The sequence below is a fragment of the Phyllostomus hastatus genome, unplaced genomic scaffold, assembly GCF_019186645.2.
Source record: "Phyllostomus hastatus isolate PE091 unplaced genomic scaffold, TTU_PhHast_1.1 phas_scaffold_501, whole genome shotgun sequence".
NCBI classification, from domain to species: domain Eukaryota; kingdom Metazoa; phylum Chordata; class Mammalia; order Chiroptera; family Phyllostomidae; genus Phyllostomus; species Phyllostomus hastatus.
In genome coordinates, this window is record NW_025334033.1 from 58,355,956 (window position 1) to 58,372,771 (window position 16,816).

Here is a 16,816-nt window from a genome sequence, read left to right on the forward strand (position 1 = left end):
TGCGTGATCCATTGCATCTGGTAATATCTTTCTTAGATTTTCTAAGAGATCAATGAGCTTTTAAAACAAATTTTATAAATGGAAGTGGATACAATTATACATACTTAGATTCAAATTCTGACTATCTCACTTACAATTTGGATGATGTAAAAGATCTTCCGATTTGTAAGTGATGTTTAACATAAAGGTTCTTATAGTTATTCCACAATAGGAATTAGTTGAAATATTTATTAAATACCTAATGATATACCTGGTAGGTAAGAGACAGTATTGGTTTTCATGAAACAGTAATGCACACACACATAGTTCAGTTTCCCCTTTTATTCTTAAAGAAACTCTGCAGCCACTGTGGAAAACGGTATGGAATTTCCTCAAAAAAATAAAAAAAAATGGAACTGTCTTTTGACTGGGCATTTCTACTGCTGGGGTTATATCCTAAGAATCCTGAAACACCAATTCAAAAGAACCTATACACCCCAATGTTCATAGGAGCACAATTTACAATAGCGAAGTTATGTACCTATCTCATAGGCAACGTCAGTGCCCATCAGTAGATGAGTGGATCAAAAAAGAGTGGTACATTTACATGATGGAACACTATGCTGTAGAAAGAAAGAAGGAGCTCCTACACTTCACAACAGCATGTATAGAACAGGAGAGTGTTATGCTAAGTGAACTAAGCCAGATGGTGAAAGGCAAATACTATATGATCCTACCTATAAGTGCATCCTAATGAAGAAAAGGAACAAATGAACAAAAGAGAGCCAAAGATAAGAAAATAAAGAACAAACTGACTGTGTCCAGAGGGGAGGGGGGGGGGATAAGGGGGAAAAGAAGGGGAAGCGGTAAGTGAAGCAACGTGTATAAAGGACCCATGGACATAGACAATGGGTGAGGATTGACTGGGGTGGGGGGGTGGGCGGAGCAAGGGAGAGCAATGAGGAAAAAGTGGGATAACTATAATTGAACAACAATTTTCATCAATTAATTAACTAATTAATTAAAAAAGAAGTTCCTTTCCCAAGTGACTTTTAATGCTTGCAAAGTCACTGCCATATATAGAACTAACTCCTTTGGGAGAACTGCAGTCTGATGCTTGCTTTCCCTCTTTGGAGCCTTATTAAGAGTTTCATTCTGCAAATAACATGCAAGGCATACATCTAAATGATGTGGGCCCTTTGTGGTAAAGATGATACTTTCCATGCAAACGAGATAATCAAATCTTGATTCAAATCAAAGGAGTGTTTTCTCTCTGGCTGAGGGGTGGAGATTGAAGACATGGTCTCTTACACCATAGCCGGATGAAAAAGAAAGATAGAAGCAGACAGGTAAGTGACATAGGCAGGTTGACAGTCAGATAGATGTTGAAATTAAATTTTTCATGAACACAAACCCAAATCTACAGCCATGGTTTCAATAGAGTGTACCTAAATTAAAACTGTTAGACAACGTGACTCCAGCATAGGGTTTAAATAGTCTGCCATAAAATCTTAAGTTTCTTATAGAATATACCATATGGTTAAGCAATATCTTTCTCAGATCTCTTTTTGTTTCAAACTTTGTTGCTAATTTTTTATATACGCTTGGTCCTTTATATACATATGTTTCTGCTTTAATTTAATTTTTTAAGCAAATGTTAAAAACTTGAGATTTCCATAATGATAAATTGTCATAATTCTAAAATCCAGGTTCTATTTCTTTATATAGATATTAACGTCTAAGTCTAGAATTTGGGTCTTATTATATGACAGTTTCCTAACACGCTATAATTTCTCAAATTTTGAAAATTGTGCTTGTTTTCTTGGAGCATTAATCTTTTTTTCCAGAAAGTAAAAATTGTGAATAAATAAAACAAATAGAATTCAAATAAATAAGAGTTCATTAGTACCTTACGAATTTAATGACAATGATTTTGAATTCAAGCAAGAGGAGACAACTATAAGACACTATGGAGTGACAAAATCAGAGCACCAAACCTAGGAGGGATGCACTGATAGAGGTGGGAGATTTTGTCAGCGAGCTGTTGCCAACACATTTTCTGATTCCTGGTGTTTATTTGGTGGCCCTCTTCCTTTTGTTACAAACTCATTGTCTTCAATTCAGCTGAAGGCCACCTCACCTTCTTCCCAACTGAGAGATAACCCACTTGCAAACAGGTCCTTAGGTGCTTTGAGTAGAAGCCAAGCAGCCACACCTGAAATATTCAAAGCTCCAGACTGAAAGAGATACTATACTGAGACAAAAGGAAAACCTGGCATGGGTGGAGAAGCCTTCTAGAAACCCCTGTAGAAAGTGCCCTTTTTCTAGCAGAGCCTTCAGCTCTGTACTGTGGTTTCTTTCTGCCGCTGATCTTAGAGAAGTTCCTTGATCTTTCTAAACCACTTAAAACATGCTATTTAAATCTTCATGCTTGTCATGTCAGTCTTTCATGATGTGTGCATATGAAAAGGAGTGTGATGGGTGTTTGTGTGTTTTCATGTGTGTATTTACACACTTATGCAAGTGACTGAGGCGGGGACAGAGACAGAAGGTCTGTTATGAAAGCACACTCTATTCAGAGTGAAAATGCCTTTCTACTGGTTTAGTTAGCAGAGTTTTTACCAGTGATCAGCTGTGTCTCACAGGCCCTTCAATGTTAGCATAGAGAAATGGGACACAGAACAAATCTAATACAGATTTCAATTCTGAAATTCCATAATCCCAACACCCAAGAGATGCAATAATCACTCCTTTGAACTACTTGGCCAATTAAAACTTCCAACATATCAATTAAGTAATAAGTATCTAATGTGAGCCAGCTCATGGAATTAGTGTAACAGTACTTGTTGAAGACACACTCCTTGTTGTCCACTGCTCTATCTCTGTCCTACCCAACTGCCATTTGTGAATAATACTGACGCACTCTTTGGGCACCAGAGAAAATACAGACTAAGCATTTTAATCTGCGTACCCTTACAAGCCCCCCTTCCATTCTGCAGATGGGAATACAGATAAGAAACATCAAAACATGTAGTGATGAGGCTCTTTCATCTGGTAGAAGTTGAAGACTGGTATATCAGAGTAGAAGGTTGGCAATCAGAGAGATTGATGGATGAATGTTTCTCTGCCACTCTCTAGTTGTAAGTTTTCTTCAAGTTTTGCCTTAAGGTTGTTATTATTAAGATTCTAATAAATAATTTATGTACATAATTTCTTTTTTAAAAAATATTTATTCATTTTTAGAGAGAGGGGAATGGAGAGAAACAGAAAGGGACAGAAGCATAGATAGGTTTTCTCTCACATAGCCTAAGTAGGGACCTGGTCAGCAACCCAGGAATGTACCCTGACTGGGAATCGAACCAGCACCCTTTTGGTTCACAGGCCAGCACTCAGTCCACAGAGCCACACCAGCCAGAGCATAGGTACATTATTTCTTTACCTGCATGATCTGTATAGATAACAGAACAAGGGAAAAAAATTATTACACTGAATCAGGAAAAGACCCAAGAAACTAACTAACTAACTAAATAAATAAACACACAGTCTTATTTCTTCTACTCCTTGTTTTATTTTCAGCAATGTGCAAATTCTATTAGGCAAATTGGAAAGGTGTAATAGCAATGCAGGAGAAGAGCTGAAGGGGGGAAAAGCCCTTCCAGTCTAGATCCTATTAATATGAATGATTCGATTTTCTTCATAGACAAAAATAACTGCAAAAAAGTATTTCTGTCTAAAACAAATATATGAGTCTTTTTGCAAATTGATAGTCTCTGTGGAAGTTTTTGCAAATGTTCTTCATTTTATCACTGTGGAAGCCACCAGAGGAATTCTAAAGAAGGGAACAAAGATTGGGTAGACATGGAGACACTCTGAAGAACACCCAGTAACCCACCAAGTGCTACTCTAATACATTAGCACTTTAGCCACAATGCAAAGGGGTGCAGAGGATAGCCCCCACAATCCTTGATATGGGGGAAGGGGGCATAGATGGTATGGTGTTTAAGACACACTGTTTAACAATGGCAAGTTAATAGCTGTGCCTTCCTGAAGGGTAGAGGGCTGCCACCCAGGGTGAATTGTGTCTGTGACCCTAAAAACAGTCAGAGACTCATGACATAGCCTGGATACAGTGCCTGCGCTAGAGACAAGGGGTGGATGCCCACCCTGGATATCTGTACATTGCTGGAAACTTCTGCCATGACTAAAGAGGGCAGCCAAAAGAAGGTAAAAGATATTGGATAACTGAAAACTATGGTGGACGCTAACACATCATAGGAGGGGCCAGATATGATGAGGTCATGCAGAAAGTTCTGGGCTGAGCATTTAAACAAGGGTGGGCTGAAACAGATGGGAAGAAACCACATGATCTCATGTAAAAAAGGGGAGAAGCTACGCAATAAGAGAGAGTATATTCTGAAAGCCAGAAGTTCAGAGCCACCAGAGCTGGCCATGAAGTGGAGGACCTGCCCAGCCACCCAGATTTGTGGGGATGCTTGGAGCTAAACTGTGACTGGGAATGCAGATCTGCACACTCCTGCTTTTCTGAAAGATGGTACCTCTGACTGGCATATTCCGAAACTGGCCTGTTTTGGCAAAGAGAAGCAGAACTATGTGTTTTTGCGGTGTTTTTCGAGGGAGTGGGACTTAACAGCAGAAATCTGTCATTATTCTAAATATGTATAACCTTTAAATAAACAATCCCTTTCCTTTTTTACCAAACTCTTGCCTTGGAAGTCACGCTTCTTGGCAGCGGGCAATTGAACTCCACAACTGTTCCAGAACAAGGTTGGCAGGGCTCTGTAACACCACAAGGAGGAGGTTTCTGAATGCAAATGGCTGAGTGAAAGAGGAACAGGTATAAGCTAGCAGGACGTTTAAGATAATATAGGATATAATATTCTGCCCTGTTGTCCATAGATTTTAAACACATAGGCATAATTATTTTATAGTTTTATTTAATGAAACAATAATTAAAAACTAAAATAAAATACTTTTTTTAATTCAGGACTCACCCTCATTATACTGAAAGATGTATGGACTAATGCTTGGCACCTGGGTTTCTCTCGTACTTAGACTGTCCATTGCAGACTGTGCTCTGAGGTTGTGAGGTCTCTCACTCGCAGCGGTCTATTTGAGAATTCTCCAGTCCGACAGCAAGTGGGATTCAAATGTTTGTGCTTTAGTCTCATCACAATATAATGAAGGTATTGTCTGGAGCTAGAGATGGTTGAATTTGAACATCAAAACCTCCATTATACTGCTGTTCCACGTAGGGCGCCTTCGGAGTTCACAGATTTTTTTGAAGTTCAAGTTGGAAATCATGCAACTCTCTCTGGGAGGTTGTTGCAGGACATACATATAATGTACATCTATCACATAATTGGTGATAGTGTAGTAGTTATTCTATATTATCTACTCATTGTAATTTTGCGGGCACAGAGAAAGATGTGGCAATAAACTCTACTTGGTACATGATTATTTGGCATATTTTGCTTCATTTCACAAAAGTATGTATGACAAACAAACAAACAAACAAAAAGAAAATCTATCTGGTAGCCATTCCCATTCTTGGTGGTAAGTAGTTTTGACTATCTATTGTAGTCTATGCACTCAGACTTGCAGACACTCTTATTTAAGTTAAAAATATGTTGCATGTTATAGTAATTATTCTATTCATTGACAGGTTCTGTAGTACATATATAATAATGCCAAGATCAGAGTAAGCATTCAAAAGTATTTTCAAATTCATATATGCTTAATTTTTATAATCCTTCTTAATGTGGACTCTAAAAGAACACACAGCTGGGTTCAGGACTTAGATATGCATTACTTGCTCAGGCTACTTAAAAGCACTAAGATTTTGTTGCCTTATCAGGAAAACAGTGATAAAAAACTTAGTCTCCTAGGACTCCTTTATAGATAAGGTACAGGGTATGTAACATTCCCATAGTACATGGGCAAGAGTAAATAAACAAGAAGTGGCGGCAATTATTATGTTACCTTTTTAACATTGTGTCACTTACAACTATGTGTTATAATGAACTTCAGATACAGGTCAATATATGTATTTCTGGAAATAAAAAATGAAAAAGAAGAAAGTAAACATTATCTTTAACCTGAAAACTTGCTAACACACTTTCTGGTTTTCCAGTGAAAACTGGTCTGGGAATATATTCAACTATTCAAAATGTTGGGACAGGTAATTTATTTATTTTTTGAGTGAATACAACTCAGTTTCCTACAGAGAAATATGTCCACATCCTTGTTCATGAGTACACTATAAAAGATGATTTGGGAAATTTCAAAGCTGCACATTGGGCTCCAAGATGACAAACGCCCTACTTGCATTTCCTCTAAAAAACGGTGGTAATTGCTTAAGGGCATTTGCTAAGGGGTCTAGAAATGGCCCTTCGAAGCTTTCGAGCACATTCCTGACAGACCACCACAAAGAAACAGCTTATTTTCTATCAATGTCTAGCTTATTTGTCCAAGTAGAGAATCTAGAGGATGTGGTTGTTTCCTGTCATTTTGTTTGCTCATAATGAAGCAGAATAGATCTTCAGCTCTCAGCCAGAATATACAGGGCCGTTACTGAAAAGATCTAATGTTTCTTAAAACAATTCCAAATCTTTAATCACATCTCGAGTTTCCTTTTCTCTCATCAGTTCTGGTTTATTTTTGTGAGCATCAGCTGACTAGCCGAAAAGTTAAATTCCCTGTCTTGAGTTTTTTTTTTTTTTATTTTAAAATGTTTGTTTGCTGACTCTTGCATTCTCTTCTTTATCCTTAGGTGATCAATCACAAGGACAAGGAGGGATTCTGTCATCACCCTGGAGTATTTTGTGTGATCAATTAAACAATAACATGAACAGCGTAGTGTACTACAAAATTGTGTTTTCTTTTTAAAGTTAATGTGAGTCATCTGATTGTTCATATAATATGACTGTAATTTAAGGAAATAATTAACTTCCCTTTTCTTGCATTTTCCCATTAATTTTGAAAGCTGGCAGTGGTAACGACTAACTTGCCTTCTTGAAATTGAAGTTAGAATGATGACACTTGCATGTGCAACTGATTTTGAAGAGTCATTTTTGTTAATTTACTTCTAAGTTGTTAAAAGTGGAGTCCCCTGCCAACATTCATTCAGTCAGTCGGTTGGTCTTCTTTTCAAGTTTTTCGGGCCCATGTTACACCAGCATATTTAAATTTACCATGCTTATGGAAGAGATTATGTCTCTGCATCAGCTTGTTCTTCCTCTTCTATTTTTGTTCTTTGCAAATTGACTCGTGGAGGGCTATTCACAAAGTCAGGACTGTATTGCTAATTTGTTCAGAGTCTGTAATGTCTTCTTTGCTCACTGATAAATGACCTGGAATTTCAACTTGCGTACAAATTATAAAAGACCTCCAAGTCTATCATAATTCCCTAAGTAAACATGTTCTCCTCAAAGCAGTCTCATTTTAATGCAAGTAGTTTAACCCAATTAGCCCTTATATAGAAGACCCTGAAGCATTAAGCATGAACACTTTGAAATCCAGGTTTCTATGGAATTTCATTTTATCCTGTGTCATAGATGTCTACATTTTAAGGTTCTACTGTTTGCCCATTCCCCCTGCATTTTTATGTAAATGCATTCTGACCTTCATGTGTTTATAGCTATTGAATGCCATGTGTCAGTCTTCAGTGCTGCGATAAAGCACATCCGTGCATCCCGAATTTCTCTGGCAGCTCTCTCCACGTTCACTGTCCTCCAATCTGCGTCTGCGAATGCAACCACTTAAATCTGATCCCATTGTCTGAATCGGTTACTCAGATAAAAGGCAGCTAAGATCTAAGCCCTGCTCCATGTGGGACCCTCTTAATACTTCCCCCCAGAGTGGACATGGTTCTTCTTACCAGGAGTGTCTGTTTTTTGTTTCTTTCACTCATTCTTTATCTGCTCCCATGTCTCCTCCTGGACTCTCGCAAGCCCTGTCTTAAGCAGGAACCAATTATGCAGAATTTAACCAAAGGCTTTCTGAAATTCAAACAGTCATAACATATGTACTGCCATTCTCAACACTGCTGGTACCGCTTCAGATTGGAAAGGATGTGAAGTAGGCAGATACATTTTCTGAAACTAAACTTATCATTTCTGTTTTATTCCCTGGGTTTAAAAAGTCTCTATTTAGTCAACTTATGTTTAAATCTTAAACTATTAACTATATAATTATGCTTCACAATCCTCAAGAAAATGAACCACATTCCTAGAAACTTTAATTGATTAATTTTTTAAAATCACCTTCAAACCAATAGACTATTCTGTTCTATTTTTGTTGTTGTTGTTGTTGTTGTTGTTAAAGCAAAATTGTGATGTGAGTATGCAAGTTAAATTTAAAAAATAAAGCTTGGATACAGGTTTATATATGTACAGAAATAACCAGATTTTACTTGTGGCTACCATTAGAAATATGCTAGAGACTTGTGTTAATACATGCTTCTCCAAGCTGCATTTCATTAAGCTCATTCTGCAGCATCTCATTATTCTACTGTCTGTCTGTGACAGGGTAGGTACAGTTCATTTCATTTTTAATAAGTAAGCATGCCTTAGTAAGGCTTTGTTTTGGTATCATTATGATGGCTGAATTTTCTTAGCTTGAGTTTGATTCAGAAACAGAAGTAGAAAATGAACTTTTTCTGGCACAGAGTATTCAACAGGTTTCCCTTCTAGGGGCCAGGAGTGATTAGTGAGCACTTGATATGCGCCCCATGAACTTCATAGACAATGTCAAATTTATTTTTATCCTCACAAATTCCTTTCAGACAGGTGTCAATGGTTCTATTTTTTGAGGTAAGAAAATTAAGAGCTCTATGTCATAGTAATCTGTGTTAAAGTCCCATAACTAAACTATTAAAGTTTGCATTTAAAGACAAGAATTATTTGTATCTGAACTATATTCTTCATCACTGAATATATGCTACTCTAGAAAACACACAAACACACGCTTGCCCAAAATAACTCAAAAATATATCTAATTTATAAACCACAGATTAAGAACCCCTGTTCCAAATGAAAGAGAAAGTTGAAGAAGCTGTTGAGATTTCTTATGGGTTGGCTGCATTTTAATGGGAAAGGGAAGGAAACTAGAAACCAGGACAGAACCTCTACCTTACCAATGATCGTTGTTCTTCGCTGGACAATAAGGTTGGATAAGTTTTTCTCAAGCCAGGTAATATTTTTTTTTGTTGTTGGCAGACCATATTATGGTCTCTATTGCAACTACTCAAGTACACAGTTATAGGCAAGAAACAGCCATGGACAAGAGTAAATAAATAAATATGCAGCCAAATATGATGTGCGGGGCTTCCCACTGTTGCACCTGAGGCTAGAAATTACTAGAACTAAAACACAGTAGGCTGTGTTTTGTGGGAGCCAGGGTTTTGTAATCAGGAAAGAGGAGGAGGCACAGGAGGATGGTCATGATTTTCAGCTTATTCTGCTCCGGTAAGTTGTTCCATCATAATTCATTTCTATGCTTTACCAAGAATAAAGACCTCTCATGGAAGCTCTGTTACTATCAGCAGACACCAGGCCATGGCAACTAGGTTTCTACTTTGGTGATGAAAACAGGTATCCTGTTATTGGCTGTTTGAGGGATAAAGGGAATGGAGAACTTCGCTAAGCGTAAAGCTTCTTATGTACTTACCATAACATTTGGTGTGAGCACTCGGTACTGACAAGTTCTGGAAGAAATTAGTCACACAGTTGCAAAGCTCATTATTAGATTTTTGGAAGAGGGATAACATGAATGTGATGTTTAAGCGAAGAATTCCACATGGAGATGTAGGAAGTTTAGTGGAAATATTAGAAATTAGACTGTGAAATGGTGTTTGACAGCAAGGCTTTGAAATGACCCAAATACAGCCAGAAAGAAATAACAGTTGATGTAAGACCTGGGACATAAAACAGTAAGTTAAGAACAGAACAGTAACAATTTTTTAAAAAAGGATTTGAACATAAAGAAAAGAATTTTATATACATAAGATATATGTCTTGAGTAATATTTTTTTTTCAAATGAAGCACTTTAGAAAAAATGTGTGCATTTAGTCTTTTCAGAATTCAGGTTGGTCTAGAATAAAGTACTTGGAGACACAGGAGAGGAAGACCAATGGGGTCACTGGTGCATGAAATTTACACTGACAAATGCTCACGTGACCAAACTCTTGCATAGTAGCCATCTCTTCCTTCACTCCACCTCATCTTTTCTCTCCATTTCTGGGGCCTCCCCCTCTTTTCTCCCAGTCACACCCCTGTGCCAATCATATTGGTCAAGTGGTTGTGGTCACCTCCCAGACTTCTCATTAGACTTATTAGTAACCGCCAACACTATGAATGTTGCCAGGACAGCCTCTGCACTACACGGACACGTAAGGCAGAAAATGGACCACATGCCTGACGGCTGCCTGGTTTGACAAATCGTTATTTTTTTGTGGGATGTTAGATTTACGAGCACATGCAGATGTTTCCATTTCACCTACAGAAAAAAATATCTGCTATGTAATATGGAAGATAGAACTTAATTGAACCCATCAGATGATAATAAAGAAACAATGCTACCCTTCAGATGACTTCACTGCAGCTTTGTCCTGAGCTCTCTCCCCACGGCACCCTGCGGATTTCTTCCATGGCCTTTCCCCTCTTTGAAGTCAGTGGGGGCTCTGAGTTTAGAAAAGTCACCCAGAGTCCAGAGGTGCACGGGGACAAGGCTGTTGACTCTCTGCCTTCTCAGGGAGCATGGGGTAGATGAATTAATAAAAAATAGAAAAAGGAAAAATCCTAACCTTGGTCCAAATGCAAAGCATGCACTTTTTTTCCTCCTTTTCTTTTTTGGAAGTCCAATTTTGTTTCCTTTACTTTTTTATTTTTATTTTTTTGTTTTTACCTTTGCCCTTCCTGTTTCCAGCAGGGGTTGGAAGAACTTAAAACTCTCCAGAAAGATATTTCTAACAGGGACTGGAGCAGAAAGCATGACTTACGAACCTCTGCCCCTTTGATGCACTATCACTAAAGCTGAGAGTGCAAACTATGAAAGTATCAGGCTTGCAATAGCTCTCAAGGGACGGCCAAGATCAAGGACTTGTTCATGAGGGTTTCAAAAGATGAAAAACTAAGCAGGCTCCTTCTGTGTGCATTAGCACTAATAATTAGTAGAAATTATTACCCATGATTTTCTAAAAGCCAAAATATCTAAAGTTTTCTTTGAATTGTATATAATTTTCAACAAGTATCATTTATGAAAACATGTGAATCCTTGAAACAAAAGATATTTTATAAACCCTGCCCAAATTGACCCTTCACTACATTTTACTAAGCTGTTAGTATTTATTAAACATATACAATTACTATCTGATTAAAATAAAAATTAATGTCAGTGGAAGACACTTAAATTAATATATTACTACATTGGTTAGTTAATATCAACCTCTCCCATACTTCCAATCAGAGGAATAAAAATTTTAATCACTGTATATTAAAATTTTCTGGGCAGTTTACTTTTATTGCACTATTGCATTTACCTTCTCTTTTAATCTTCTTTGACTTTCCTGGACCTACATTAATTTACCTGCAAATTTTTTAATCACATAAGCCAGGACCTTTTCCTGGACTGCACAAAGAATATACCTGGTATAGATTGAACTGGTGGATGGATTTTGACAGCAACCAGTTGAATTGATTATGCTTCAGTAGATGCTAATTTAATACTGTCTTAATACACATAAGAAACTATGGTAAACGTTTTAGGGGATAGACAAGCGGCCCCGGGTTCATCCAGTGTTCAGATTTGCCCAGGACTGAGCTGTCTGGAGATGGACTTTCGGTGCTACAACTGGGTAAGCCCCAGGCAGACTTGGGCAGGTTTTCTCCCCCTACCAAAGTCTTGGTCTTAGGGAGCTTACTTCAAGAGGAAAAAGACAATGACTAAAGAGGCATGCCATAATAGTACCTTTTATAAGATGGCCCAGCGATAAAATAGGTATGCATTGTGTCCAGCTCAGTGTCCAGAAGAGATGCTTTTTAAAAAAGATATTGATAACATTCATGATTTTAGCCATATCTTGTTTTACTGAAGAACTCCAAGGGACCTATGATAATTATGGTACTCTTGTGAGAATTCTGAAATGCTGAATACTGGAAAAATCTGCACTGTTGTCCTCAACTGGGTATCCTCAGTGCTAGAAATGATCAACATTGAGATAACTTGAGTTATACCTTTGCTCCTTAGAGCTTTAGGTCTTTCCGAGTATTTACTGGCATGATCCTGCTGATACTGTTGCTCACTGTACATGAATTAATTCCTCCACCAACAACTGGATACAGTATTTCTGTCTTACAGATCAAAATACTGAGGCTTAGGAAGGTTAGGCAACTTGTCTGAGTCAAGAAGTATAAATTATAGCCAGGATTTGAACTTGAGCAGTCTAGCTTCCAAGTCCAAGTTCTTAACAATAATTATTACCTTCCTCCCTGCAACAGCACTTGACTTTGGGTTTATAATAATTATAATTTAATTAGAAACTAATAATTAAGAAGGTTATCTCAATCCTGTACTAATACAGCAAGCTATAGTCTTGAACTAGCTTTCTTAACATTCAGCCTGATTTTTTTTGCAGTACACCATAATATCTCAAAATAAATCCTTTGCTTTTTCTTACACCTATTTATTCATTCACCAAAGTACAGACAAAGTGGTGTTGGGGAAGTCAAATGAACTCAGGAAATGATCACTTTTTTGATATTTATACTATAGCAAGGAGAGGTAGTATTTTTCTTTTGGATTTCCTCGTTAGTTTTAAAAGGCTGTGGTATTCTTGTACAGATGTAAGCTTCATTTGAACAACAACAACAAAAAAGATTCCACCCCAGTTGAAGCAGGTAAGACAGTTTAGAACGGCAGCTCCCTGATGCCCTATCTCCCTCCATTATCTGGAGAGGTGATGTGGTGTTCTGACCAGCGTGGCTGAGTGACCGTTGCTACAAAGTCTGGGGAATTAAACCTGTGGTTACATCTGAGGCAAATAATAGAGGAAGGATCTCATGGATATGCAGGCACTTGATTTTGACCTTAAAGCATAAACAGAATTTCACTGATTCTACATAGGAAAGTCACTTTATTGTGTGGGGATAGCCAAGGAAAGCCATTTAACAAAAGCAGGGCATCTGCAGTGAGAACTAATAGCAAGCAGGATGGTGTGAGATTATAAAAGGCTTGAATGTGACATTTTACCGTATGCATATCTTGTACGAGTGAAGAGGACCTAAGGCCAATTAAATCAAAAGAAGAAACTGAGTAGTCCTTAAAACAAGATCTGTGAATTTTGCTCATACAAGGATGTAGAGGACGACCACATTTCAACTTTGATTTTTTTCTCCACAGTTTCAGGATACATGGCATTGGCAGGACCCTTAAACTATTGGAAAAACTAAAATTTAGTCAGATTTCATTTTATTATTAAAGAGTTATAGAGGCCAATTCAGCTACCTGGTGCACCTAGATGAGAATCCACTTAAATGTATAAAAAGACAAAGTAATGCAGAATCCCATCAAATGATATAGCATATTGGTGATATTTGCAGACTTGCATTAAATGGTAATGATGTGGTGTGGAAATTTGTATCCTGGCTACCCCCTTAGGTTACAAATCCTCCATTACAGCCTCTTTATAAAGAGTTCAGGGTGTGCCATTTAAATCCCAATACATGTTTCTGGTCATCACTCAATCACAGGCAACAGAACAGGAAAAGCCCAAGAGTTTAGGATGGATTACAATATCTAACTGAGTCACATTATTAAACTTAACAAGATTAAAATTAAGTAAAGCGATATTGAAAGATTTAACCTAGAAAATTAATATCATGATTTCAGAATATGCTGCATATATTTGCTAGATGGAGAATTAAGTCAATCAGGGTCAAAATTGTAAAGCCATTATAAAATATGTTGAGTAATAAGTCTAGTTTTGCACTTTTATATTAAACTCTAATAAAATCTATACACACTAATGAATGATTTGAGAGAAAACCATACATATTTTCTTTATTTAATTTATAAGATTCAGTTGAATAACTGGGGCAATTTATTCTAAATTCAACAATTTAAGTATTTTTAAAGAAAATAGAATCATTCTATCAATACAATTTTAAGTGTTCAAGTGGTTAATTTAAATAAGCTTATAAATGGAAAAAATTTATTAAGTTTTTTTGAAATTGACTGTTATCATTTGCTATACTTACTAAAAAAGATTGAAAACAAGACAGAACCATAACAAAAAACCCCTAATTTTGAGGGCATGCAATATTAATAAAATTAACATTGAATGTTTAAGTCAAAATATTGATGAGCAAAACAATTATCCTTGAGGACATCAAAACTCACATTGACATTTGGTAGGTGAACTGAATTCACCATAAATAAAATGCTTTCTGTGATAGTTTGCAATTATTTAACCCTTTAGAGATGGAGAAGTAGCTTGCAAATAAAATAAAATAAAATAAAATAAAATGCCCTGGCTGGCATATATCAGTGGATTGAGTGCGGGCTGCTAACCAAAGCATCACAGGTTCGATTCCTAGTCAGAGCACATGCCTGGGTTGCAGGCCACAGCCCCCAGCAACTGCACATTGATGTTTCTCTCTCTTTCTCCCTCCCTTCCCTCTCTAAAAATAAATAAATAAAATCTTAAAAAAATAAAATAAAATAAAGCAAAGAAAAGGCTACTATGTAGTTAAAGACACCTTATGAAAACTAAGGAAAACTTGAATTCTTAATGAATATGTTAATTTCTCAAGTGCCTCAGCTTTTGGACAACTAGGAACTAGAATTCTAAGGAGAGTTGAGTTAAATCTTGTTACATGGAAGAAGTTCCCATGGCTTAGTGGACCACTTCACAGCCCATATAACGAATGTCATTATCTGTCATTCATAATTCTCATGCCACCACTAAACACGAAGTGATTGAGATATTTCACACTGTAATTAACAAGTGGATGATGATTTCAAACTTAATTTCATTTGACAAAAAAATAGGCCATTCATGATTTAAAAGTCAGTGTGGGCCATAGACTGAACAGTGCATTAGCATTCAGTCCCCACTTAAGGTGCCGGTGGGAGTGAGGGGCTGGTGTCCGCTGCTTTTACTGCAATCATCCATTATTCCTCAAGTTGGCCAGGAGATCAGAAGTTCTGTGTCATGGATGATTGAATGGCCCCCTATCATTTTGGACATGGTTGATAAAGAAGATATTTGGGGCTAATTCTATTAAACAGCTATGTAGCCCACATGGACTAATAGTTTTATTTGACATTCAAGCCTAATAGTTTTCTTTGACATTCAAGTATGAGAGTCATTTTGCCTCCTCAATAGTTTGGATCCCTGTGAAAGCAAACAAATCCCACACACTTTCAGCCACCAGGGAGGTAAAGGTACTCATTTGTGAGAACTACATCAAGGCAAAGGTTGGGGGCTTTCTTCAGAACGAAACATTTGTGGCCAGTTGACATTGCAGAAGGTTGGGTTGAACAAACTGTATCAAGAGGGAAGTGTTTGCTGACAGTTTGACAAAAATACATGTTGCCTTTGCTTTACCAGAAGAGAGGTTAGGCGTTACACCAGGGCTCCCAATGAGACCTTGGGGTATTGCGTAGCTATCCATTCACAGCTTTCCCAGTGATGGATGAGGTCTTAGCAGATGCCTTGCAGAGAGGGTTAGAAAAGAATAGATTCCTCATGTGTCTGCCCTTTTCCCCTCAGATTGGGCCAGGCAGATGATTAGAGAGAGAATGGCCTGGGCAGTTTAATGAAACCCATCTGCTCCGGCTGTTAAAAGTCCTTTAGAAGCTCTTGAAAAGCAAAATAATTTAATTTTCAAATTATATATATAGTTACTTTGTTTATATATATATATATGGTATGTGTGTGTATTTTACACACACACAAGCACATATAACAAAATATATATTTATTTATTCCAGATAAAACTTCCCTTGCCAGTAATCCCAGATGAGTAGGTATATTGCTAGATCTATATTCAACATGGGCCACCGACTACATAGTTTGGGCATCAATAGATGGGTGTGGTGGTTGAACACGAAAGAAAGTTAATCAATGCGCATTCAAACCAGTTTAACCTGGTAGTTTTGCTAAAGAGCATAGCAATTTTTATAGCATAAGATAATTTATTGAGATTCACCTGAATGTACAGGCTTCTTGGGGGACTGAAATCATACTGAAAGATACCTTTCTCCCGATGCCTTCAGGGCTGGTTTGCACACAGAATCCCATGGAAGCAGCTGAAAGGTAAAAACAAAGGGGCAAAATCATTATTTCAACCTATGCACCTTAAATATCGTAGATGGCATTGGAGATTTTATTCTATACATACTAGCTTATATGCTCGTTTATTCCATCCAAAATAATTTTGTTTGAATCAGGTCTATAACAAAATTAAGTTGAATTTAGTTTCATACATGTCCAGTATTTAGTATATTGCAAAATATAAATATGTGCAACATATAGTATGCATACCTGTCCCCTAAAGAAAGAATAAAACATGCAGAGAAATATGGGCAAAATAAAGACAGCAAAAAATATTTTATTGAATATGTTCACATTAAAAAAATTTAGAGTCTTAGGTATGTTATGGTAGTTCTTAAATATTTAACAAAATAATCATATCAGTAAAGAGAAATATAAGGGGCTGATACATTGTAAATGAATTAAAATTTTGGGGACCAGCACTTAAAGCAATTTTTAGTTTATTTAACTTATTTTTATTGAAAATATTTTTCATATAATGA